Below are 25,352 nucleotides of genomic sequence, written 5' to 3' on the forward strand. Positions count from 1 at the left end.
TATTTCAAAAAACAAAATAGTTTTGGATAAGATTTCTTTGTAATAAGTAGGTATTGAAGAATAAAACAAGAATTTAAGTAACCTGTTATAGAATTTAATAACAAAGAGAAATTGTTGGTTAATCAAACTACTTCTGACTATTTTTGACAGATATTTTTGTTACTCTGTAAGAATACTATACAGTTCAAATCTGATGTAGTTAATTCTTCAAGCACTGAAAAAATGAATAGCATAATTTTGTATCTATCTAAAAATGATTTTTGATTAAAATGTGACAGGTAAGTTTCATTCAAGTACATTTTAGTCAGTCATTTTTTTCTTCTGTGCCAAAACAGGAGACACTGAAGTTAATTAGTAGTGGACCAATTATTATTTTAAATTAATTCTACTCTTTTGCAGATGCTTCCTCCTAATTGATAGGAAAATTCAAATCCACTTGACTAGAATATAGCAATCTGTTTAATAAATTGCTACATTGGATATAAACAGTGCTTTTTTTCTTAAAAAAAAAAAAAAGGTCCGGAACTCATACACATCATACAACCCGCCTTGCCTACCCTACAAGATTCCATCCAAAAAAGGTGCCAGAACTCTGTTCTGGGCGTTCTATGAGAAAAAAAGCCCTGGATATAAAACAATCAGAAAATGCCTTCTCTGAGTTAATTGTAAAGAAATTGTTAAACCTAAATACTGCAGAAAGAAATCCATTACTATTATTTAAAGATAAGGTGTTATATGCTTACTAAATGATCATGATGAAATATGAGTCATATTTTATTATTTGCTGTGATTAAGGTTAACTAAACACTTACATGAAGCCAGCATTCTGGTATTACTATTCATTTAAATCTCCTTGTTTTTACTTTACCAGGCCGAAATGTTTCACTCTAGAAATTTACTTGTGTGTTTTGCTTTCCTTGGTACTGATTTGAGACAGGAAATTCTTCAGGCTAAAATCTGGGCAACTAAATGTTCTGCAATAGACAATTCTCAATTTCTCAATTTGGAAAATATAAATTATTTGGTAGGGCAATTCACATAAGCAAAAATGGATTCAGTTATCATCTGCATATACTTACCACACGTGAATATTTAATTTTAATTGTTACAATAATGTATGCTTACCATTTCCATTGTTGAATCCTTCTGTTTTGGTATCGGATAGTATACATACTTTCACTTGTAGTTTGGCGTATTACCTTACTCAAAATGGATACTGACCATGTAATAACATTTACCACACGCATGCATCATTTTTAAAATGATATATATGTAGCACATTAACACAAGTGGTTCTAATTTAGTTCATATCAAATTTTGAAATATTAAATGGAATACATTTTTATGGTATCCTATAACTCTAAGAAAAAAATGCCAGAAATGCATCTAACCGTACATCTGAAGGTATTATCACTCTGTAACTCTAGAGTGGAGTTTCTTTGTGATGACCTTATCCTGATTTATCTTAGGCATTAATAATGATAAAAGGATTTTATTGAGAATGATATTTGCTGCTTCTTGATATGACTTCTATGCTTCTTAAATATATAGTGTTTTTTTTAAAAAAAGCTACTACTTAATTGACTGAAGGATTTTTTATTCTTCATAATATCAAAGTAAAATAGCAACAGAACAAAAGGCTGAGGTGTCATTTTTTAAATTGGAAAAATGAATCAGTTGAATAAATTTGATATAAATTTGTAAATAATTTTAGGAAAGAGACCTAAAGTCTGAAACCCAACTTCAGTGGACAAATATGCAAAAGGATACATACAAGAAACCTGTTGGGGTCACCAGCATATCTCTAAAAATATATGCCAGTATTTGAAGAGTGCTACTGAAGATTTGATATAGCACCGATTAATAGAATATAGCTTGAGATCAACACCTGTGCCCTATTTATACAAACATTTTGCTGGTTGGTACTGCCTCTCCATCAATTCATAGTGAGCAAACATGTCAACAAGAATGTCAAATAGATGATGAATGCTTGCATTATTTTTGTTTTGACATATGCTTGGCTGAGAAAACAGCAAAGCTTCCTCAATACTGGAGATCTGCCAAGGAAGTTAGACAAATCTAAGTAGATTTAACAGTCAACACTAGGTATATTTATTCAGAAACAAGACCCACCAAATTTAACTTTTGATAGTCTAGAAACAAGGGAATATCCTACATTAAATCTTGATGTTGTAAGCTGCCCAGAATCGCCTTGTGGCAAGATGGGCAACAAACAAATTCAATAAATAAATAAATATCACTCTTTAGCCTTTTTTTGTATTCAAATGAAAGAATGATGTAAGGACAAGTATAGAGTGCACAATAAAAAGAGTTACAGACAATCCAGGCAGCTCAGATCTTAATGCATTAATATATATTATTAATAGTATTATGTGAACACTTTTAGATCTAGAAATTTAGGAACACATGAATAATCAGATAGATAGACAAAGTAATGATAGTTTTCTTTCTTCAGACCTCTTTTGAACAACTTATAGTGAATACCGTTTTTAATTTCAGAAAGGTAGTTATCTAAATTCCACGATGTAGCATATAACCATCATTCTCTTGACCAAGTACTTTGGACAAGATATGTATTTCAAAGTTGGGCTCAGCTGATGAACGCTGGCCATTATACATTCCATACTTTATCAGACACATTTCATCAAGCCTTAATCTGATGAGGATTGATGACATATGGATAAAACACTACAGCATACATTTTTATATTATTTGTATTACTTCTTTTATATTATTTGTATTACCTCTATATTTGAATCTTGGTTTAAGTGGTATAATTAAAAAATTCTTAATGTGGTCAAAATGAAATCTCAGATCTGACTTTTGTTAATCTACTATATAAATTCCTATTGTTAAATTTTAAGAGATGAATCTAATGAAAGAAAACTACAATATTCATACTGAAGTGCAATAATATTTATGTTGTGCTAGCTGATATTTTCCCCCTGCAATGAGATCAGAAAAAATAAAAAGTGCAAGAAAAAAGAAAAGGAAAAGGGGAAAAAAAGGAGGAGTGACCACACCAATTTATAAGAGAAGTTTCAGCAGTTCTGGTTGTGACCAATAAGAAATCACATGCGGTCATTAAGCATGATATCACATGACTGTGACTTGTAACTCCTGCATCTTCCCCACTGACTTTGCTAGCTGGCAGTAAAGATTGCAAATGGCTATTGTGTGACTATGAAATGCTGTGATCATTGTAATTGTGCAACAGTTGCCATGTGCCAAATTGCGATTATATGATGGGGGGGGGAGAAACTACAACAGATACAACTTCTAGGACTGTAAGTCTCCTCCATCAATGTCATCATAACTTTGAAGAGTACTGACTGAGTGTTGAACCCAACATTCTTTTGTATTTATATATCTTGTTCTTTTCTTTGTTTGAATTTTTCCCTATATGTCTAAAATATCTGACTTTGCCTGCTTTTGGATCTGATTCTATGTTGCCTTGCCTTAAATATAGAACATATATAAAACATACAGATGCTATAAAGAAATTTAGAAATGATTTTGATATGAAAAGATCATTAAGAACAAACTTGGAGAAGCTATTACACAGTCCAGAAGTTGAAGCAAGCATGGTAGAAACCAAAATAACCCAACCTTGATACTGTTAACTGAAAAGGGGAGGCACTTGTAAAGCTTTCCCCCAAAATTTTTTTCTATTATGTCATACTAATAATAAAGCAGAATTCTTAGAATCCCTGCAGTGTTTCTTGACCTGGCTTAACTCAAGTGGATGACACATGCAGAAGACAAAGTAGTCATTTCTACTTCAAAGCTTAAAATTAAAAAAATGAATAAAAATTTTGGCCCCACACATGGAAGTGCTAGGTTACATGGATCAGAGATCTAATTCAGCATAAGGCAGTTTCTATCATTTTCCAAATATGGGATGAGGTCTGGGGTCTACAATAATGAACCCTGTATCAATATTCCTTTATACACATCACGGCCTGTAAATATAGTCTTCCTTTTCAGGAGTGCTCATCATCCCCACAGAATCTTTAGCTCCTTAGTCTTGCAAAAGCTCAAAGCTTTAGACCGACCTAAGATTAGAGATAGTAGTGAATACGGGTGAAGTTTCATCAGTTCTTGCTAGTCTTCTTAAATCTTAAATTTGTCCAGCATTTTTAGTAGTCATTTAGTATTGTTTTTCTATAGGTTTTTGTTTCACAATGGTACAGAACTTCTTTGAGATTCCATCGCACATATGGGAGTTCAAGCCATATCTGGCTTTTTCAGGCAGATCAAGCCAGTTTCATACTATTCTCCCAAGACTAACCTATAATGATGAAAACAATAACTAAGTCCCATTATATGTCAAAATCCAGATTCAGGCTGCATTAACACAATTTATAATCAAAGGTCAGAAAGGAAAACCTATGCTTTTTTTGCAATTAAGTTGCTTCTCCCATCTTTTTTGAGAAACTGTGTTAGCTTTTAGACTTTGTAGTATATGCAAAAGGAGCCCTGGTGGCGCAGTAGTTAGAATGCAATATTGCAGGCAAATTCTGCCCACAGTCTGGAGTTTGATCTTGATGGGGGTCAAGGCTGACTTAGGTTTCCATCCTTCCAAGTTCAGTAAAATGAGAACCCAGATTGTTGGGGGCAAAATGCTGACATCGTAAACAGAGCTGTAAAGCACTATGGAGCGGTATATAAGTTATGCTATCCCTATGCTACTGTTATAGGAAACAGAAAAACCCATGAGATATGGAATGCATCTGTCCTCCAGTCCCATATCATTACGGACACATAGTTTGACACCTTCCTAAACTGGCTTGAAATGCAAATAAAAAGAATGCCAATAACAACTTTTACCGAAGTATTAAGGCTGGAATACAATTATGCCTCAGCTTAGTGCAGGCATCATGGAACATCATCTATAATTGAGCCATATATAAGCCATGCATCAATCATTCATTCACTCAATTTTCAGATAGATGTTTGGTAACATGGATCGATTCATACTAAGAAATGAGTACTGTTTCCTCTTCAACTGATGTAAGGCAAACAGAAAGATCAATGGCTAATCAATTTTTATTTCTGGGAAAGAAACAAAAAGAAAAAGATCACACACATGGGTGTGCATTTCATTCTTCAGTACAACATTTTAGCCACAGCTCTATGTTCTCCAATAATGGACCAAAATGTTTGAAGACTTTTGCAAAACTGATTTAACATTTACTAAACCACTATGATAGAACATATATCTGAATATGATGCTACTTAACTGTACTTAACTAAATCCATACATTTTTGACTAAATTAATATACAGTATTATTAATTCAACAAAGTAGACAATCTGAAGTAATAAACACTTGTGATTCCTTCATTTCTTTCCTTCCCATTTAGTATTCAAATTTTTATAGCACATGGTTTTATTTTTGATACACACTTTTGCTTGTTACATTCTGTACTTGAGATCATTGTCTTATTAACAACTGTATTAAGATCATTTATCATTTTCTATAGTAGTATACTAATAATTCTTGTGTTTCAGTATTACTGACTACATACATACATACATGGCAAAGAATCTTGCCAGCGTAGTTAATAAAAAGTTTTGTGACACTATTTTCAAAATAAGATAGTAAATCCTATGCTATATTAAAAGACTTAATATAAAAAAAGATAAAAATGAATTACAAATAATATATTACACTATTTTTTTAATGAGACTATTAGCCTTCAGCAGATCTCCAAAGATGGGATTATCTTAGTTATGTTATTTAAATCCTTGAATTGCTCTAATACAGCTTTTCCTTTAGGGTATTGCTTCTTTACAATATATGTTTTTAAAATTTCCTATACTTACTAGGTTTTAAAGAAAATAGTACATTATATAAATAAGACTGTGTGACAAAAGCTAAAATTTTCAAAGGATAATATTCTCTTGAATTATATACCTAGCACATGGAATATGACACTCAGACTATGTAAATGGATTCTTTGTGCCCTTACTAAGGCCAAAACACTTACGTTGCAGGTAAGTACAGTATATGGCCCCATTCCATCAATGGATAGAAGACTTGATTGCATTTACCACATATCAATGCATTGCCTATAGACATAGACTTTGTATGGACAAATATAATGAGATATGGAAGTCATTTATACAAATAAAGGAGAATATTTGTAGCTCAGAGTTGAAATGAGGGGGTCCTTGGTGTTCTCTGAGCTTGCTTGTTTTCTTGCAGACGTTTCATTACCCTGGAGAGCACCAAAGACCCCTCATTTATATGAAATACAGTAGATTAAAAAAGAACAATAGTTATATAATTGCATTAGAAATGTATATACTGTAAGTACCTGAATTTTACATTAGATAAGCATTTATAAAATTGCAACTGTTAATTGCTATAATGATATATTATACTTTATTTTTGTTTTTATGTTTTTTCCATTTGAAGCACGTTTTATGCATATTTTTGTATGTATTCCATTATAATTATCTTGTTTTCTTTTTTGCTTCCTTTTCTGTTATTTTTTAAAAAAGCAATCAAAAACCATCGTACTCTCCTAAATCCCTGGAGATTATTGTTCTGGGTCTTGATGAGCTTTGTCCTTGATTATATTTTCACTGACACAGTCACAAGATCTATTGATCTGACAGCATCCCACTGGGTATTTCTGTTGCTCAGCCTGTGTGTTGCTACCTGAGTATATGAACATATTTATATGTATTTCAAGGATTTTAGTTGACCTTTTTCCATTGCAGTCTTATGTCAGACTGTCTTCAATACCTAGACATTTAAATCACTTTCCCTTGACTATGTGATATCAAATTACTTGGTGATAACTCACCAGGTTAAAATGACCCCTGTATTTCCATTTTAGCAGAATTTGGTCTCAGAGAATATCCTAGGATAGTTGAAGAAAAGGTGTATTGTACCACTAATTTTAAATTGTTTAGCTATATGTTGATAATAGACTTATAGAAATACATTTTTAAACATAAATGTATGTTGCTTAAAAGTTAGTAACACTGATTAATGCCGATCTAATTTTACTTTAGTATGATTTTAATAACTGGACACATCAGAAGACTGATTTAAATCTTATACTTCCCAGTGGAGATGATTGGTCATGATGGCTAAGAAATATGAGAACTGCAATTCCAAACATGTGGAAAACTTGAGGCTTCCAAATCTTATTTTATATAAACCACCAAATTAGGGTGATGAGCAGTAATCATTTGATAAACAGCATAAAAGACTATTACTATTTTCAGAGGCCTCTGTATACGAGGGTAACTTTTTTAATGAATTTAACACATTTAATTGTTGGTCACAATAGCAGCCATAAACAAAAATATGCACGGTAAAAGAATATGAATTTAAGGAAAGGCAGGCTTCTCTATATTAAACATATACCTAAGATGACTCTTAGACAAACAATTTCTTAGTCAACATAAGGCAACTATTCATAGTTGTTTACAACTACATTTTAAATTATGGTTTATTTATAGTCCTTTTTATTTTCTGAACAGAAAATGGTAATAACAAACCTTCCCAACTTAGCTTGTTTAATTAGACCTTGTGCTATTTTTTAATAACGGATTAAACCTGGCCAAAGATTTGCATTCTTATTTCTGTGTCTTCGTGGCTCATTCAATCGAACGGAAAGGAGATGACAAACTTAGTCCAGGAATTTGTCAACATTCATTCAGACAAAGAATCATTCCAGCTTTTTTAGAAGAAGGAGTAATTGTATTGTTTGTTTCCTTGGAAACTGTATTAGTTCAATAGAAAATATCCTGCCTCACTGCAATAAACTATAGATTAATTTAAAAGACTGGACTCTTGCTTGAAATGGATTATAAAGATTCAATTGATTTGGGTTTAAGTCCTGATATAGGAACAGAAATTGTTTTGAGTGTTGCAGGACTTCTGATATTACAATTCCAGAAGATGCTGATGCATAGGCTAGTTCAAGCTGTCCTTAATTACATGTAAATTATCCAGCAAGCTGATTATAGAATTTTAAATATTCAGCTGTAATCACCTCAAAGCCTATCCAAGAACAATTAATGATAGACAAAAAAAGGATTCTGTCATTTTAGCACATTCATCACCTTGGAAGACCAAGTTTGTATTAGAGCAATAAAACTGGATCAAGGTTATTACTGAATGAAAATTTCAGGTGGAGACCAGGAACCTCAAGACCTGGTTATACCAGTAGCCCTGGGGATTCCAGGAAATGGGAAGGCATTCTTACAGGCAGTCCTAGACTTACAACAGTTCATTTAGTGACTCTTCAAATTTACGACACTGAAAAAAGTGATTTACAACCACTGCAGCATCCTGATGGTCACATGATCAAAATTCAGATGCTTGGCAACTGTTTTATATTTATCACAGTTGCAGTATCCCGAAGTCATGTGATCACCTTTTGCGACTTTCTAACAAGCAAGCCAATGAGGAAGCTAGATTAATTTAACAACTGCATACCAGATTACTAACTTACTAACTTAACAACTGTAGTGATTAAGTTTTGGGCTCAATTGTGGTTGTAAGTTGAAGATTACTTGTATTAACTCCATTTATTACTTTCTTTTCCTGTTTTAAGTTGAAGAACAACTGAAAGAGGGGCGCCAAATAAGCTTCCAAATATGGTTCAAGAACAGTAAGAGAAGAAATGGCAATTTAGATAAAAGCAAGAAGAGTCTGACTACATGTGTTTCACAATATTTCATAATAAATTTAATTTCACAAGGAAGAGACTGATGCAAGCTTATTGATTTGATAGAAATCTAGGGTTTTTTGTAGTATGGATTGCTTTTCTGAAAAAAATCTATTTCATATTTACATCATGACTGCTGCTTGTTTTATATTTGGTTGCTTCTAAATAATCAAGCATTATTGTGCTAAAATTTTGTTAAAATACAGCCATGTTAGCCCAACCCCAGAGACCACCAGTTGCTAAGAAACAATTGACAGCCCAACCTAGAAGATCAGAAAAGCTTGGCTACTCTGAACTAGAACAAAAATGGAGGGGGGAGGACCCTTTCTGACAATATTGAGCAAATTATTACTTGAATTCTGAGTTGCATCTTTACTGCACATATTTTAAGATGGTGACCTATGTCACCATCTTAATATACAGAAGTAAAATATGAAATAGTTCTTCTCTCTCTCTCTGTAAAAGCAATGAGACAGAGTGTACAGTACTGAATCCATATTCTTATATGTTCTTCACCTTTTTGCCCAACAAAATTTTAAGTTATGTTCTAGTCGACAGTGATAAACCAAGATGATGGTGATAAAAGGAAGAAAAAACAAATTTTGAGGAAAAAAAACTACTCAGTGCGAAGAGTGCCTGAAAAACAAAACAATATTGAACATGAACAAATGGATGGGAGTGAGATGACAGACTATACAGAAACTTGGTGCAGATCCACTAAGAAAAATATCTATCTCAAGTTTGTCTTTAAACGTAACTACTAGTTCCGTAGTTAGGAAAGGAATGATTACTAGTCTATAATATGACTGATTTGCTTATCAAGATCGTTTAAGATTGTTTAGGACTGAATTAGAATTAGTGAAGGGTGAAAGAGTGAAAGTAGAACAAATGAAGGAAGAGAAAATAAAAGTGATAAAAGATAAATAATCTCAAAACAAAATGAGTGGAAAGTAGATGTCAGGAAATGAAAGACGGAAGATGTTTGGAAGAATTGAAAATAATTAAGTTATAGAATGATCCCTAAAGGTTTGGAGTTGCTTTAATGGGAAATGTGAGGGGAAAAAAGATACCAGGTAAATTGCAAAAGTTTGAGAGAATTACTTATGCAAAAGTTAATATGAGATTAACAAGAAGCAACTAATATATTAAAGTTCTTATGTTGTATATGGTTTGACTGGAAGAACCTGGTTCTGCCTACTTTGCTGTTTGGAAGTAAGAATTGGATTTGCCAGAAGAAACAAAGGATAAATTTAATAATAGCAGACTTAAGAAGTATATGTGGGAAAAAATGAGCACTGAATGTATGTTGGTTGAATCCAAAAGTGAGTGACCTGTACGAAACAATTAGAACAAATGGACTGAGAGAAAGAGGAAGATGGAGAAGACTGTGGCTGGATAGGGAGAGAGGTGAAAAAGGAGAGAGGTGAAATATTTAAACAAAAGGAAGTGTATGAATGGATCCAGTGCATCATCTGGTGGTTGCAGTGATAGAAAGGGACAGATTTAGTAAATACTGATATAATCTAATTTTAACTATAAATCCTTTCTTTTTCTTATCACACGGTATACGTTTCTTGGCTTACATATCTTACAAGAAAACTGTTTGATAAATATGTTTGTATGTTAAGTAATGTTAATTTATACTGGCATTTTACCACTGTTTTGAAAGAAATATTTTAAACAATTGGTTCTTTTCATCCCTTTTTTGTAGTAAACAGATTGTGTTAAAACTCTTTCCTAAAAGCCTGTGTACCAATTACCAATAAGAGGGCAGGAAAAAGAAGCAATAGAGGCTGGATGGATGGGAAAATCGTTACAGAATGTATATTATAATAATGTGGTTCCAGGCGCTTAAAAATAAATAGTCCCTCAATAATGTATGATAATTTATGTCATTCAGCAGTTCCTGATCTAGTGAAACTTGCGAGAATAGTTTTAGACATATCCACCTCAACATGATGGGAAACACTGCTAATTTTCAGCTACTGCACCACTGGAATTCAGCCTTGCAACCAAATAAGGTTCTAGCAGTAAATAAAGGTAGTCCTCAATTTACAACAGTTCATTTAGTGACTTTTCAAAGTTACAACAGCACTGAAAAAAGTGACTTATGGGAGTTTTTCATACTTATGATCGTTAAGTATCCCTATGGTTATATGATTAAAATTTGGATGCTTGGCAACTGACTCATATTTTTGGTGACTGCAGTATCCTAGGGTCATGTGATCACCTTTTGTGACTTCTGACAAGCAAAGGGAATGGGGAAGCCAGATTCATTTAACTGTGTTACTAACTTAATAACTGCAGTGATTCACTTAAATAACTGTGGCAAGAAAATGGAGCAAAATTTACTAACTGTTTCGCTTAGCAACAAAAATTTTGGGCTCAGTTGTGGTTGTACGTTGAGGACTACCTATTATTATAGGTAGGTACATATTTGACTGCAAGTATCCTATCTTTTCCCTGCTATTGTACAGCTTCTTTATTAATCCATATTTAGGCATCATCACAGTGATCCTTAAGGGCCTTTCAGTTCTGGTTTTAAAAATATTCTTTTTGGTGGCACACTCCATGCAGGTATTACCAAAATAAGATGTGAAACAAAATCACAGAAACAAAGGCAGGGCAATGTCAGTGAAGAACCATATGCTATATAACAGTAGGGGAAAGACAGGGCGCTTGCACACACACACACACACACACACACACACACACACATATATATATTTGTTTTCTGAGGTTTTCGCGGGTGTATGTAGGTCTTTGGTTATTCGGGTTTTCTCCCGGGTCAAATTGGAAGTGTCTTCGTACTAGAAGCACGAAGCCGAAACACCAGCCTGAAGATGATGAATGAGACTTCGTCGAAACGTCGGCAAGACACTTCCAATTTGACGCGGGAGAAAACCCGAATAACCAAAGACCTACATACATATACATACATACATACATACATACGATTAGTTATATAAGTAAAAATCCGACTCTTGGGTATATCCATACTATAAAAACAAACAAATAATGATAATGATGATCACCAAGAGAATAAATAGAAAATATTTAATAAATCAAACCTAGCTTTCGTCGGGTACTCCCGACATCGTCAGGGTTTAAAAAGCAGTCATTGGGAAGAGCTTATATACAGTCTCTGATTGCCTGCATCCGGCTTCTAGATCGTGTAACCAGTCCCAGCTGATCGTGCTGAGTTCCGAGTGCATCTCTCACGTCGGCATGTGGTGCCTTCCCATCCCCTCTCCGTACTCTGCCACGCATATCTCCATTATTAATTCTGGGGCTAGAAAGGATCCTTTCCTCTCTCTTTCCTGTGGTAACCATTTCTATTCTCCCACCTCCCCATGCGCAACTCTCCTTGCTAGGTGGGGGCGCAGGTTGTTCAGTTTTCTTCTAGCCCCTTTGTGTGTCCCAACTGAGTTACGATCGGTCCTCCTCACCCCCAGCGATTGCAACCTAGATGTCTCACCCCATTCCACATCATCCACCCTCCTATCTCCTTCCATACACATCATCCCTGCTTGTCCATCATCCAATCCGACATCTCTCCCCCTTTGTTCATGAGGGCTATTCCCTTTCGCCGTGTTAACAACGGGACTCCGCCACTCCATTGTTGGCCAGCAGCTGGCGAAAAGCATTCCTTTCCCTTTCCTTCTTTACAGCAAATCTCAGATTTGCTTTGCCTGATCAGTTGAATGTGGCAATATATATTTGATATGCCACTTGAAGACTGGAAAGTAGAAGATTGCATTAAAGTAAAAGCAGCTCACTTTATCTTCCCTTTCTCTCCTACCAAAGCCTTCCATAATCATCAAACAAGCCCTTCTGGAAAGTCAATTGATTTGATTTCGGGCAATGTATTCTAACATTACAGTTCTGCCTGACAGCATTTTTAAGTGTGTGTGAGGGTAGGAGAAGAAGTAAAAAGAGAAATAAATAACTGTATCAAATTCCTTCTACCTACAGGACCAATGCTACCTATCAAGTTTTATTTTCTACAAAACGCTCTCTAAAATGTTGACAACAAATTAAATTTGTAGCTATGTAATCAAATTTGTAGCTTACTTTCATTCTTTCATTAGAAATTATTTCAAGAAATCTATTTTGTCAATTAGGTTTCTGAGGTGACAGGAGAAAATGTCAGAATATATTATTTGTTGCTGTTTTTCTACCATAGGAACCAGAAGGATAGTGATTAAAAAGGAAATAAATGGACAGTAAAAAAGAATGATCATTTTACAGATAATTCTAATGATGTTTCCTTCTTTCCTTCCTTCCCACTGTAGATAATTGCTGTCAAAAAAATTTAATGGACTTTGTTGTATCAAACCAAAGATACTCTCAGTGGTTCATCAGCAAGGCTTAAAAGCAGCTCCAGTCTTAGATGGAAGGAGGGCAACCAGCATGGCTATCCCACAAGCACCATGAACTGTTTATGTCCCATAGTAATGCCTGAAGCATCTTTGACAATGTTGGCTGCCTTGGCTAAGAAAAGGAGATGAGCACTACCCCGCAGAGTCAAACACAACTGAGCAGGGGAAACCTTTACCTTTTTAAAAGCACTATAAAACGTAGAGCACGAACTGGAATAGGAACTGAAAACAATGCTTTGACTTTAGTTTGTTCTGAAATGAAACATACCACAAAAGGTAAAGTATGAAGGTAGTCTGCAACTGATGATCAATAGGAGAAGGACAGCTGAAGTTGCAATCTGGCATATCTAAAAGGGGTTGATCATAAAAATTAAGATGATGGTCATGATTAAAGTCCACCCCTTTGTATATGTGTATTACATTGATACATTTACACATGAAGTGAGACTTTAATTGCACAGCTGCAGGTACCATCTTCATCTTTTCATTTTTTTATCTGTATCTCCTATAGACACCCCTGCTTGTAATATTTCCCTCCGGAGACCCAGCTTATCAATACACTATTCACTTATGGCACACTAAAAATGATCTAAATAGGGTTTTTTTCCCCTTACAGGCTATAAGCAAGTTAGGCAAACTTAATCAAGTCCTTGACCCTTGGGGAAGGAAGAATGTAATGAAGTCCTTAATGCTTACTTTCAATGAAATAAAGACATTTAAGCCTATATCAACACAAATCAAATAGATGCTGATTTTTCAATTATCAGAGCAATCTTATACAGGTCTACTCAGAAACACGAGCCACTTAATTTAATGGTACATATATATGATGGAGGTATACAACTGCAATCTCAGTTCCTGTTAGTCATAACAACCTGTTCTTTCTTGTACCAATGTGGAGACTCAGAGCCTGCCTATGGCTGTTGCATTAAAATATTTTAAATTCTCTGTAACAGAATGTTTACTTGTGAAATTGTATGTCCAAAGGGCAATAATATCTGAGAGTGTAGCCGACTGCTGGAACATTCTGTGATTGAGGGTAGTTCAACAAGACTGAGAAATCTTTTTTTTTTAATAAACAAGTTTTATTAGTTTTTTAATTTTTACATCAGAGTGCTTAAGAAACACTGTGGTGATGGGGTAATCAATCATCCAAAGACAAAATCATATATATATAACTCAAGTTAATTCATTAAATATTCCCTCTCTATTTCCCTCAAATAGTATAATCATATGGAATTGTATGTCCAAAGGCAAATAATATCTGGGAGTATAGCTGACTGCTGGAACATTCTGTGATTGAGGGTAAGAACTGTAGTTCAACGAGACTTGAGAAGGCAAGGTATTGAGCTAAATTTATCACATCTATAACTGTCTGCACTTTGAACTGAATTCTAATTTTAACATTCTATTGCAGTGGTTCTCAACCTATGGGTCGGGATCCCATTTGGGGTCGAACGACCATTTTACGGGGGTCGCCAAACAACGCAGTCCGCCATTTTTTCCCCTTTTCCTTAGCTGCGCTCCTCCCTTTTATTCTATTGGCTTTTGAAAGCCAATAGAATAGACTCTCTTGAATAGAGTCTAATTCTATTGGCTTTCAAAAGCCAATAGGAATTGTCCAGGCTGTCTCTGCCCTGCTGAGCCCACCAAAAGTCCCATTCTGCAAACGGTGCTGCACCAGTTGAGTAGTCCTCGACTTATGACCGGTTGAGTAATCCTCGACTTACGACCGGTTGGGGGTCGCGCCATTAAAAAGGTTGAGAACCACTGTTCTATTGCAACCTATAGAATGCTCTTTGTATTACTAAAGTTATTAAAATATCAATTAATTTTATATTTCCGTCTGTGCATAAGGCTCTTTATGGATAAACTGACAAACCCAGCAATACTTAAAACTAACAAAGATATAATTAAAATGGATTAGCTGCGGATTCATAGCAAAGACAAATATAACCAAAATAACATGGAATGACCTCTTTACCCAATAGTTGCAATTATATTTGTGCATTTTGAGCTCTGACATCAGTGATGGCATTCGCTTAATGTCATAATTATTCACATTTTATTATTTGCCCTCTCTTGCCCATTCCCCCCCCCCGTTCCTGACTGACAAAAGCCTTAAACGCTGTCTTTCAGAAGAATGCCACATCAAATTGGACCTTGAGCAAATGTTTTATGCTTTTTTTCCCACTCAACATATTTTTTTTTTATAATCTTCATCAAGAATGCCCTCCACATATTGCTGGTAGCTTGCTCCAATGACTCCATCATGGCTACGAAGTCTACCCCAAGCCCAAGCAATCAGCATGAAATACATGTTTAGGTGGAGTGATTCCCTTCATTGCTCTAATTCACAAGGACATTCAAGACTGGACTGACCCAGCTATATACACTGGTATTGAGTTAAAAAGAGTGAGAAATATATTGTAAAGTTAATCTCTATGGGAAAATGAACAGAGGCTTTGGAATCTAATTCATCTCACTCAAATTCCCATTGTTTCAACTTTTATTATCCCTGGTTTTATGCTGGGGTGAAATTGTCACAAATTACAAAGGTTATCTGAACTTTATATACCCGTGGGACTTCCCCTGGAAAATCTATTTCCCTCATGCCCATATTTTTAGGCATTTAAGTAATGCCTCAAGTCATATTTTAATGTGAGGGCAAGTTGATAGGGTCTTCTGGGAAACTTTGTCCCCAAACATTAAGGCAATAAAGATTAAATGCCTAAAATTTTCACCATAAACCACAGACTACAGTTGCTATGAATTTAAATTTATTCAATCAAAATGTGAAGCAATGCGGTTTAGAAAACTAGATCTTGAAAATACAAGATAATTATATAACTGACTCTACTGTATCTTGTATTATTTAGTGAATCCATCTTGGATTAAACAGACTTATTATAGTATGTATATTAATTTGAGAATATTGAGGAATATAACACAAACTTTTTCTTAATTCCAGCTAATATTAGAACATTGTATTTTCATCATGTTTATAAGAATTCAAGTAGTCTTTCCACTGCCTACCATTTTCTCAGTTACTTCATGGTTATGAAAATCAGAAATGTGACAGAGAATGTTCAGTATATTTATTAATTAATATAATACAATTAATGGGTTTGTTCATAGAACATTGAAAAGTGGATGCCAATATTCTTTTTGCTGTGTTCAAAGCTTCTCCTCAGAGTGGATGGAGTTAAGAAGTTCAAGTTTGAAAAAAACAACAACTTTGAGTTCTCAGATAGTTAAGAAGCAAACTGGATATCTTAATCCTTGCCTGGTCTTAATTATATATCCTTTAAATCCCTGCTCCAAAAGTAGTTTCGACTTTGCTTACTTTTGGAATTCAACCTTAACATTGGTACGCAGTCTGGTGGAACACAAGTTGTGCATACTGTTTTCACCCCAGGTAAGTGTAAATGTAATGTTTACAAATGCTTGCAGAAATTTGATTCCAATTTAATAAGCTGGCAGTCAGGATGCATTCAGTATTTTGACTGCGGTGGAAGAATTCTGAGACAAGCTTCAGCTGAAGAATATAAGCAACATCACATGTGAGAAATGAGATTATGGCTATGCCACATTAAGCCAGGAAACTTCTTTTATTAATCTACAATGAACATGTGCTATTTGTGCACATGGCACACATTTTAAAGGAAATGTAAGAAACTTCTGCATAGCCTTGAATCAAATTTGCATTCTAATATTGGGAAGTTTAAAGCAAGCTGGGAGATACCTTTCCACAAAAATGAAGTGCATTAGCAATTTATAAATCTGAAGTAGTATAAGCTGATGAAGTAGCAACATATGCCTCAAATCTCAGAATTCAACAAGTAGACTGGCAGGAAACCATTCCTTCTTCCCCTAATTATCTAGTCCCTTCCTTATCTACTCTCTCTTGGCTTTCATTCTTTTTGTTCCTTCTGTTCTTTAATTTGTCTTCCTTTTCAAATCTATCTTTGGCCTTACTTCCAACAGCTCAATCGCCGTAACCCGGCAAAGTTGATAAAGGGAAGTTGCCCACCTATTCCAAGTGAGGATACAATTACATCTCATGTTCTGGGAAGAAAACTGGGCTGATCCACATCTTCAAACATTCATGCAGTGTGCTGCAGCTGTCAAAAAGGCCAACATAGTGCTAGGCTGCATTAACAGAGGGATAGAATCAAGATCATGTGAAGTGTTAATACCACTTTACAATACCTTGGTAAGGCCACACTTGGAATACTGCATCCAGTTTTGGTCACCGCGATGCAAAAAAGATGCTGAGACTCTAGAAAGAGTACAGAGAAGAGCAACAAAGATGATTAGGGGACTGGAGGCTAAAGCATATAAGGAACAGCTGCTGGAATTGGGTATGTCTAGTTTAGTGAAGAGAAGGACGGGGGGGGGCATGATAGCAGTGTTCCAATATCTCAGGGGCTACCACAAAGAAGAGGGAGTCAAGCTATTTTCCAAGGCACCTGAAGGCAGGACAAGAAGCAACTGGTGGAAACCAAGCAAGGAGAGAAGCAACCTAGAACTAAGGAGAAACTTCCTGACAGTTAGAACAATTAACCAGTGGAACAACCTGCCTCCAGAACAGTGAATGCTCCAACACTGGAAGTTTTTAAGAAGAGACTGGACAGCCATTTGTCTGAAATGGTATAGGGTTTCCTGCCTGAGCAGGGGGTTGGACTAGAAGACCTCCAAGGTCCCTTCCAATTCTATTATTATTATTATGGATCATCGCACAGTCAGCCAGATGTTCAGACTGGATTTGGCATTTTGTCTACCTATCGAGTCCTTACCCAGGACCTGGGATAGGCAGATGTGGATGTTTGATGGTATTACAGGTATCGTCGCAGGATGGAAGCAGTTCCTAATAAGGCCGCCTTTTGCAATTGACTAATAGCAAATTTGTCAATGCCAATGGTGTTCAAGTGGTGCTCCAGTTGTTTTGGGATTGCACCCAAGGAGCCTATGACTATTGGTACTACCCTTGCTTGCTTTTGCCACAGTCTTTCTATTTCTATTTGTAGGTCTTTGTATTTTGTTATCTTCTCCAGTTCTTTCTCTTCTATTCTGCTATCTCCAGGCACTGCCACATCCACTATCCAGACTTTTTTGTCTTTCTTATCGACAATTGTTAAGTCTGGGGTGTTATGTTGCAGGTGCTTGTCTGTTTGAATTCTGAAGTCCCAGAGCAGTTTAATTTTATCATTTTCTATGACTTTTTCTATTTTATGATCCCACCAGTTTTCGCTTATAGGCAAATGATATTTTTTGCAGATTTCCCTAATAATAATAAGCATCTAACACAACTAGCTGAGGAAGTGTAACAAATAGAGGCATGAAAAATCGGTAAGAGAGAAAGTACTAAAAGTAGGAGAAGGTTTAGGAATATTTTCATTGCACAAAGGAAGTCTTTATTGAGCTAAATGAACTTTGAATTAAGCATCAATTCAGCACATTTTGGATTGAGTTGAGTACAAATAAAACATCTTAGTCCCAGACCATTCACATCAAAATATCAGACGAATGCCAAACAACTCATGCAATTATCTGACTCACAAATAACCTTACTGAAATTTTTATAACACTTATTCTTGGAAATGTTTAGGTGGGGAAAAATACATTTCAGAAGCAGCAGCCAGACAGTTTGAGACTTTGAAATTAAACACTTTTATTACTTCAAATGCAATACAAAAAAATTTATTCTTTATTTTCATTATTCTTACCAAAATACTAAAATATATGGTCTATCCAGCCTTGTTATTTCTATACTGTATGCATAGTTGGATTTAAAATGGGCTTTGTGTTTATTGTTTCTTTATCACTGGACCAATTCTGATATTAAATTAAAATGCATAATAAATTGCCAAATATAAAACAAAGAATGATGCACTTTAATCAATAAATTTACCTAGTAGCGTCAGTTTCCTACTAGTGTAAAAAAACAATGTACTTCAGGATGAGAAATATTTCAACTGTACCTCTGCTTGTAAGAAATTGTACAAAGGTTAAACATGACTCATGACAATAATTCTACTGAGATGCCTGAAGCACAACATTAATAAGCGATGTGATGTTGATGACTGTAAAACCTTTCTGAGAAAAGGAATAGCTGGCTATGATTCTCGAAAAATCAAGAACTTTTCCTATTTTAAAATATTTAATATTTGACTATTCAAATATATATTCTGTTGGAAAAAAGGTACTGGAAATATTGAAAAAACTTAGTTTTCTCAAATTAAAAAAGGTAAAAATTAGCAATTTGTAAAACTAAATGCAAAGATAGAGACAGCTAAGCTCTCAGACCAAGCTTCTTATTCTGACTTTCGGAATTTTAAGGAAAATTGAATAGTTTGTAATTCTTCATGTATAGAACTGTTAAAATTTTAATTTTATCTTAAAGGCCTCTCAAAAGCAGTCAGAATTTACACAATATGCTAAGTCATAATTTGATGCATTTTGTGACTTTTAGGGACAATGCCACCTATATCAAAAATTACAGCTTAGTATGATATAAAAATCCAGCCAACTGGGATTAAACAAACAATGGCTAAACAAACTATATACTAGTGCAATGTGTAAACCCAGCAAGACATTATGCTGGAAAAGGCTATAGCAAGAAACCATTGTGAACTTAATAAAACAATTTAGAAAAATAATGCAAAACTCTAAATAATTACTATAGATTTTTGTAATATACTCGGTGTATCTGTGGTATTTGTTTTTCTGTATCTTTGATTACATTCACAGACACAATGCACCTTGAGAATAATTTATAACTAGAGCAGATCAAAAGTAATTAAGTAGCTTTATGAATGCAGACTTTTCAATCAAACTTCATTTTAAAAAAGGAAAGTACAGAATCAAGAGAAATTCTAGGGGAAAAAAAAAACATTTCCATTTAGCTCTCAGAAATAAACGGCTACACTAAAAGGGCCTGAACTTCCTTTAATGAGTTTTATCTGAATTGCTAATACAACTGAATGATGATTCAAGGCCCATATAATTCTTAATTATAGCAACTCTACGGATGAATGGGATCTTCTTAAATATTTGAGCATAATTGGATGAGATGGAAGCAATAGAGTGTACCTCACAATAATTCTTGAATCAATTGTTAACTCATATTTATGTATTAAGCACTTAATACTAGAGGATGGATATTATTGCTGCATTAAAAAAAATATTATTCTTTGGAGAAGCTATTAATCCACCTTTGTTAATCCAGTTCATTGCTGTTAAAGGAAACTGATTTTATTCAGAGTTCAATGAATAATGTTAATCTTATATTTTATTATAGGTTACTTTAGAGCTTGGAGTAACAACTTTAGAGCTTGAATATGATATAAATGTTCATAAAGATGATTCCAAAAGTCTGTAATGAAGTTTTCTGAAACTCTGTGTCATCCATCTATATGTGTTTCTACAATCTACCAAGAAAGATACCTTATGTGAAAACTGAAAAAAGCAGAGAGTGTACAACTTATTAAATTACCCAGCAAGCTGTCATTACTGTACACAGTCTGTTACCAGCATAATTAAAGTAACATGTTGGTAAATGAAGTAAAGTTGATTAACTTTTCTTTTGCCAACACACATTACATATTATTCTTTTGCTAATGTATAGCACGGTAGTTAGCTTTTTTTTCTTCTTCTCAGCCTTACAACCATCACTTTCAAACTACAATCTACAAAGGAAGTTCTCCCTCTAGAGAATAAGCTGTTACATTCATTTTAAAATGTAATATGCAGGACAGACAAAAAAAAATGTAAACAACAAAAAGCTTGTTAGGAACACGAACAGCCAGGAAGCTAATTATACTTGGACAGGAGGATGGTAGCTTATTTCCACTGGTGCTTGTATTGGAGACTGGATTCTGGAAGCTAACAGCCTTTAATAGTCATTTTCCTAAATCTGTCCATTTAAATATGTATGTATGTATGTATGTATGTATGTATGTATGTATGTATATTTTACCTTGAATGTGCACCCTGTCAGCCCAAATATGGGAGAAAGAAATCTTCTTTCTTTTCTTTTCTTTTGCCTGTATCAGCTCAATCCAGAGCCATCCACAAGCAGCAGTCGCCAGCTGCGACATCATTTTGCATTTTAGGTTGCTAACAAAGAATAAAGAGAGAACTGGAATAGCTATTTCGAGTTTCTTAACTCTTTTCAGCCAGACTTACTTTTCTGAGATTAAGTCTGGCTGAAGAGAGTTAAGAAACTCGAAATAGCTATTCCAGTTCTCTCTTTATTCTTTGTTAGAAACCTAATATATATATATATATATATATATATATATATATATATATATATATATATATATATATATATATATATATATATGTATATGCTGGAAAATTTGCATAAAAATACGACTCCTGGGCATGTCTATGATACAAATAAAATACGAACACCAGGAGAGTATAAATATAAAAATATACTTTACTAAAAGCTGCCAAGCTTTCGTTTGGAAACTCCAAACATCATCAGGGCTAAGGAGCCAGTAAACAATGATGACTTAAATGGTTTTTGCCGGCATCTGCACCCGGCTCATGGACCGCGTCACCGGTCCCGGCCGGTTAATTAGTGTTCCAGATGTTTCTTTATTACTCTCCTTACGCTTCCTTCTATGGTTCTTCCGGATCATTTCTTCCACTATCTCATTACTGGTATTCATCTCCTCCACCACCCCTTTATCCTTATTTCCTTCCATGGCACTGACCCTCCTCCCCTTTTTGTTTTCATTCTCCACCCTGGGGGCATCTGTTTCTCCTCTATCAGTGTTACAAGCTTCCCTGGGCTCACAGACGCTCCCCCACACACACGTTTTTCTCAATCCCTGCTCCACACCCTTTCTTCTCACTCTTCCACTGTCATGAGTAACTTTCATACGGGTGTTACATATTTGGGGGTCTATGCCCCCCTCCTCCGTCCTGGCAATCTTCGTGTCAACAGTTCTCCACCGTTCCATTTGTTTGCTGCGTGATCGGGTGCTTACCCCGTCTCTCAATTCATCCCTCCTCCCTATCGCACGCTCTTCCCCATTGCTGATAGGAACGGTATTCAGGCGGACACCAGGTCTCCAGATCTCTGCATTCTGATTCCCCGCGTTCTCACTCCCCTCTTCCCCCCAAAGACGAGCACAGAAGAGGGGAGTGAGATTATACATGCTTGGCCTTGTAACAGAAGTGTACAATTTGAGCTTTTAAGTATCTGCTTAAAATAATTATGATCACCAATCCCAGATTTTTCAAGTGGAGCTGTTCTGTGGAACACCAAATCATGATTTCACGCACTAGTAGGTATGGAGGGAGGAAGATGGTCTTCTCACTGTTTCTCTGTCTGTAGCTACAACATTATTTCTCCCATTTCAGAAAATCCCTCAGTGCTATGAAACAAATGGTCAGGGGTCACGGGGACTGAATAGAAAGAGAAAAATTTGGGACGACAGACTTTTTCTTCATTCAGCCAGGAAAAAATCTCTCTCTCTCTCTCTCTCTCTCTCTCTCTCTCTCTCTCTCTCTCTCTCTCTCTCTCTCTCTCTCTCTCTCTCTCTCTCTCACACACACACACACACACACACACACACACTGAAGAAGCAAATCTTTGGCAGACATTTTGCTGAATCTAACCTACTGATCTTATATAAAATAATGAGAAAATGTATTTCATTTGCTCTATAGTTTCAAGTACAGTTTTTTTTTAAAAAAACAGAATATTATCTACATAGAATGTATCACACTGAATGTAATAATCCAACACTTGGTCAGGTTATGCTATAAAAAGCACATAGTACATTCCTGTTCTTTCAAGCTTCAATCTATTTCTTCTATTAGCAGAACTGGAGGTTGCAATTTTCCTGCTTCTAATACCTCCCCTCACATTTGCTATATAATGATGGAAAATTCTTGAGAACAAAGCAAACTACAGAAGAGAAAGGATGCAAAAATTGCACTGAAAAAGCAGTTAATTTCATATGACATGGCATAATTTCTGAAAACTGCAATCTAATAAACGTTGAGTTGAAAAAATATGTTGTTAGAACAAACACAACAATAAATGGCACAGGGACATTTGGAATATTGTACCCTATGCATTTTTTTTTCAATAAATGTTTATAAATGACACATCTGCTCTAAGTGTCTTTCCCTATTTGTATAGGTGTGCTCAAGCATCTGTGAGCCAATCTTGCAAGAAATCTCTTCAATTTTTAAATTCTATTTTCAAGCATATTCATAATCTCCTTCAGGTGATTCAAACAAGTGTAATATTGGCAAATAAGCCCTGATCAACATTGTGATGTAGGTAAAGGAATATAGGTCTGCAAGCAAATTTAGCTGGAAACAACTGTTACTGAACCTATATGAGGTTTACACTAAGTAGATATAAGCTTGTATTTTAAATGTTGGGTCATTATGTCATGACTCCAGTATACGTTTGTGTGAACAGCAAGCCCTGGAGGACTGTGTATGAGTAACAAGCATCCCTTATTTAATAAAACCTTATGCTTTTGCATTCAGTGTAATTTCTTCACATTTGTTTGTGTGCTAAAACAAAACCCCAACAGATTTTAAAAAAAAAATTAAAAGGATCCATGGGGGAGCAGCACTAAATCTTAGTCTAGGACAGGGATAGGCAACCATGCTGGCTCAGGAATTCTGGGAGTTGAAATCCATGAGTCATAAAAGAGCCAAGGTTGCTTACCCCTGGTCTAGGAAATCACATCTGCTACAAACTGGCTTTATTTTGATACAAGATTTAATTTTTTAATGCAAAACTGCAGCATAGAAACACACATATATTATTTATTAGGAAAAGATATTTGCTCCTTGGGTACATTGGATAAAGAAAACCAATAATAAGTTCTAGAGCAATTCAAAGCTAATCATCACACTATACTTTTGGAAAACTGAACTATGCCAGCAAAACAGATTTCAACCCCAGGTTATGACTCAGAAAAGTAACAGAAGAAGAAGAGTTCTCTCAAGATTATGATTCTACAATTCCATACCTGTCTCATTCACAGATATTAATGGGTGGCAGAGTGTGAAATCTGCAATCTTTAAATGCAGCCCATCTGTCTTTCATGTCTTTCCTTTCATATAAACTCCATTAAAGAAAAAAAGATGGAATAGCTGTGTATGCTTTTTTTGTCATTGTTACATTAGAAACCATCAGACTCCTGAAGCTCTGAAAAAAGACTCAGAAACCTGAGTACTTTGGATTCACCAATGAGGCAAGATTGAAAACCAAAATATATCAGGTGCTGGCTGGGAAAACATCAGCAACAAACCTGATATCAATAGATGTTCCATGAAAGATGAAGATAGATATTTATGCCAGGTCTTTTGATTGAAATGTCTGTTCCTATGTGACTACTGAGCTGAATGTAAGAGGAAGGTATTACATGTGTAGTAAAAATATAATTAAAACAAACATGTGGAACCAGGAACCACGATAATTTTTTTTCAATTTTTATTATTTTATTTTCATTACAATCATAAGAAGAAAAATACAGATACATAAGAAATTAAAATACAACACAAATTCCGACATTGCTCACCCATTTCCCCCGAGACCGCATCCCCCTCTCATCTCTTCACTTCCCCCTTCCTTCGACCTCCTCCTCTCCTCCCCTCCCTCTCTCTCTCTCCTCCATCTTTCTACTTACTTATCCCTCTCCTCTTCTTCTCAATCGGATGCAGTCTGAGGGAAAATGCCCGAGCAATCGTCTATCACCAAAATCTGAACTATTGAAGATACTACCCATACTCTCCCCTCCCCCTCCCCCCACCCCTTCCCCCCCCGACTTCCCAGAGCTCAATACAGGGTTACAAAAAAAAAGAAGAAAAAAAAAGAAAACTAAACGTAGTCAACTTAAATTTACTACTTATACAATAACCGGAGTCCTAATAACCCTTAACTCTCTACAAACCTGAATTCATAATTTAATAAAAATCCATTATTCATAAAATAAATGAAACTTTGTTGTTCCATACCTCTTCTGAATATATTCTATCCATCTTCTCCATACAGAAACATATCTCTTTTGTGAATGGTCCTTTAAGTAAGCAGAAATTTTAGCCATTTCTGCTAAGTTAGAAACCTTGAACACCCATTCTTCCAAAGAAGGCAGAGAATCTTTTTTCCAATACTGACCCACCAATAGTCTTGCTGCTGTTATTAAATTCAGCATTAAAATAGTTTCTTTAACATCAAAATCCACAAAAATACCCCAAAGAAATAA

General features: G+C 35.1%; 1 protein-coding gene across 4 annotated transcripts in view; it reads right to left on the minus strand.

Moving 5' to 3' along the window:
* KCNQ5 (potassium voltage-gated channel subfamily Q member 5) overlaps positions 1 to 25,352 on the minus strand; it is a 330,024-nt gene that overhangs the window by 224,625 nt on the left and 80,047 nt on the right. The window lies entirely within an intron of this gene.

This window comes from Crotalus tigris, unplaced genomic scaffold, assembly GCF_016545835.1.
Source record: "Crotalus tigris isolate CLP2741 ecotype Arizona unplaced genomic scaffold, ASM1654583v1 scf7180000018016.4438896, whole genome shotgun sequence".
Classification (NCBI taxonomy): domain Eukaryota; kingdom Metazoa; phylum Chordata; class Lepidosauria; order Squamata; family Viperidae; genus Crotalus; species Crotalus tigris.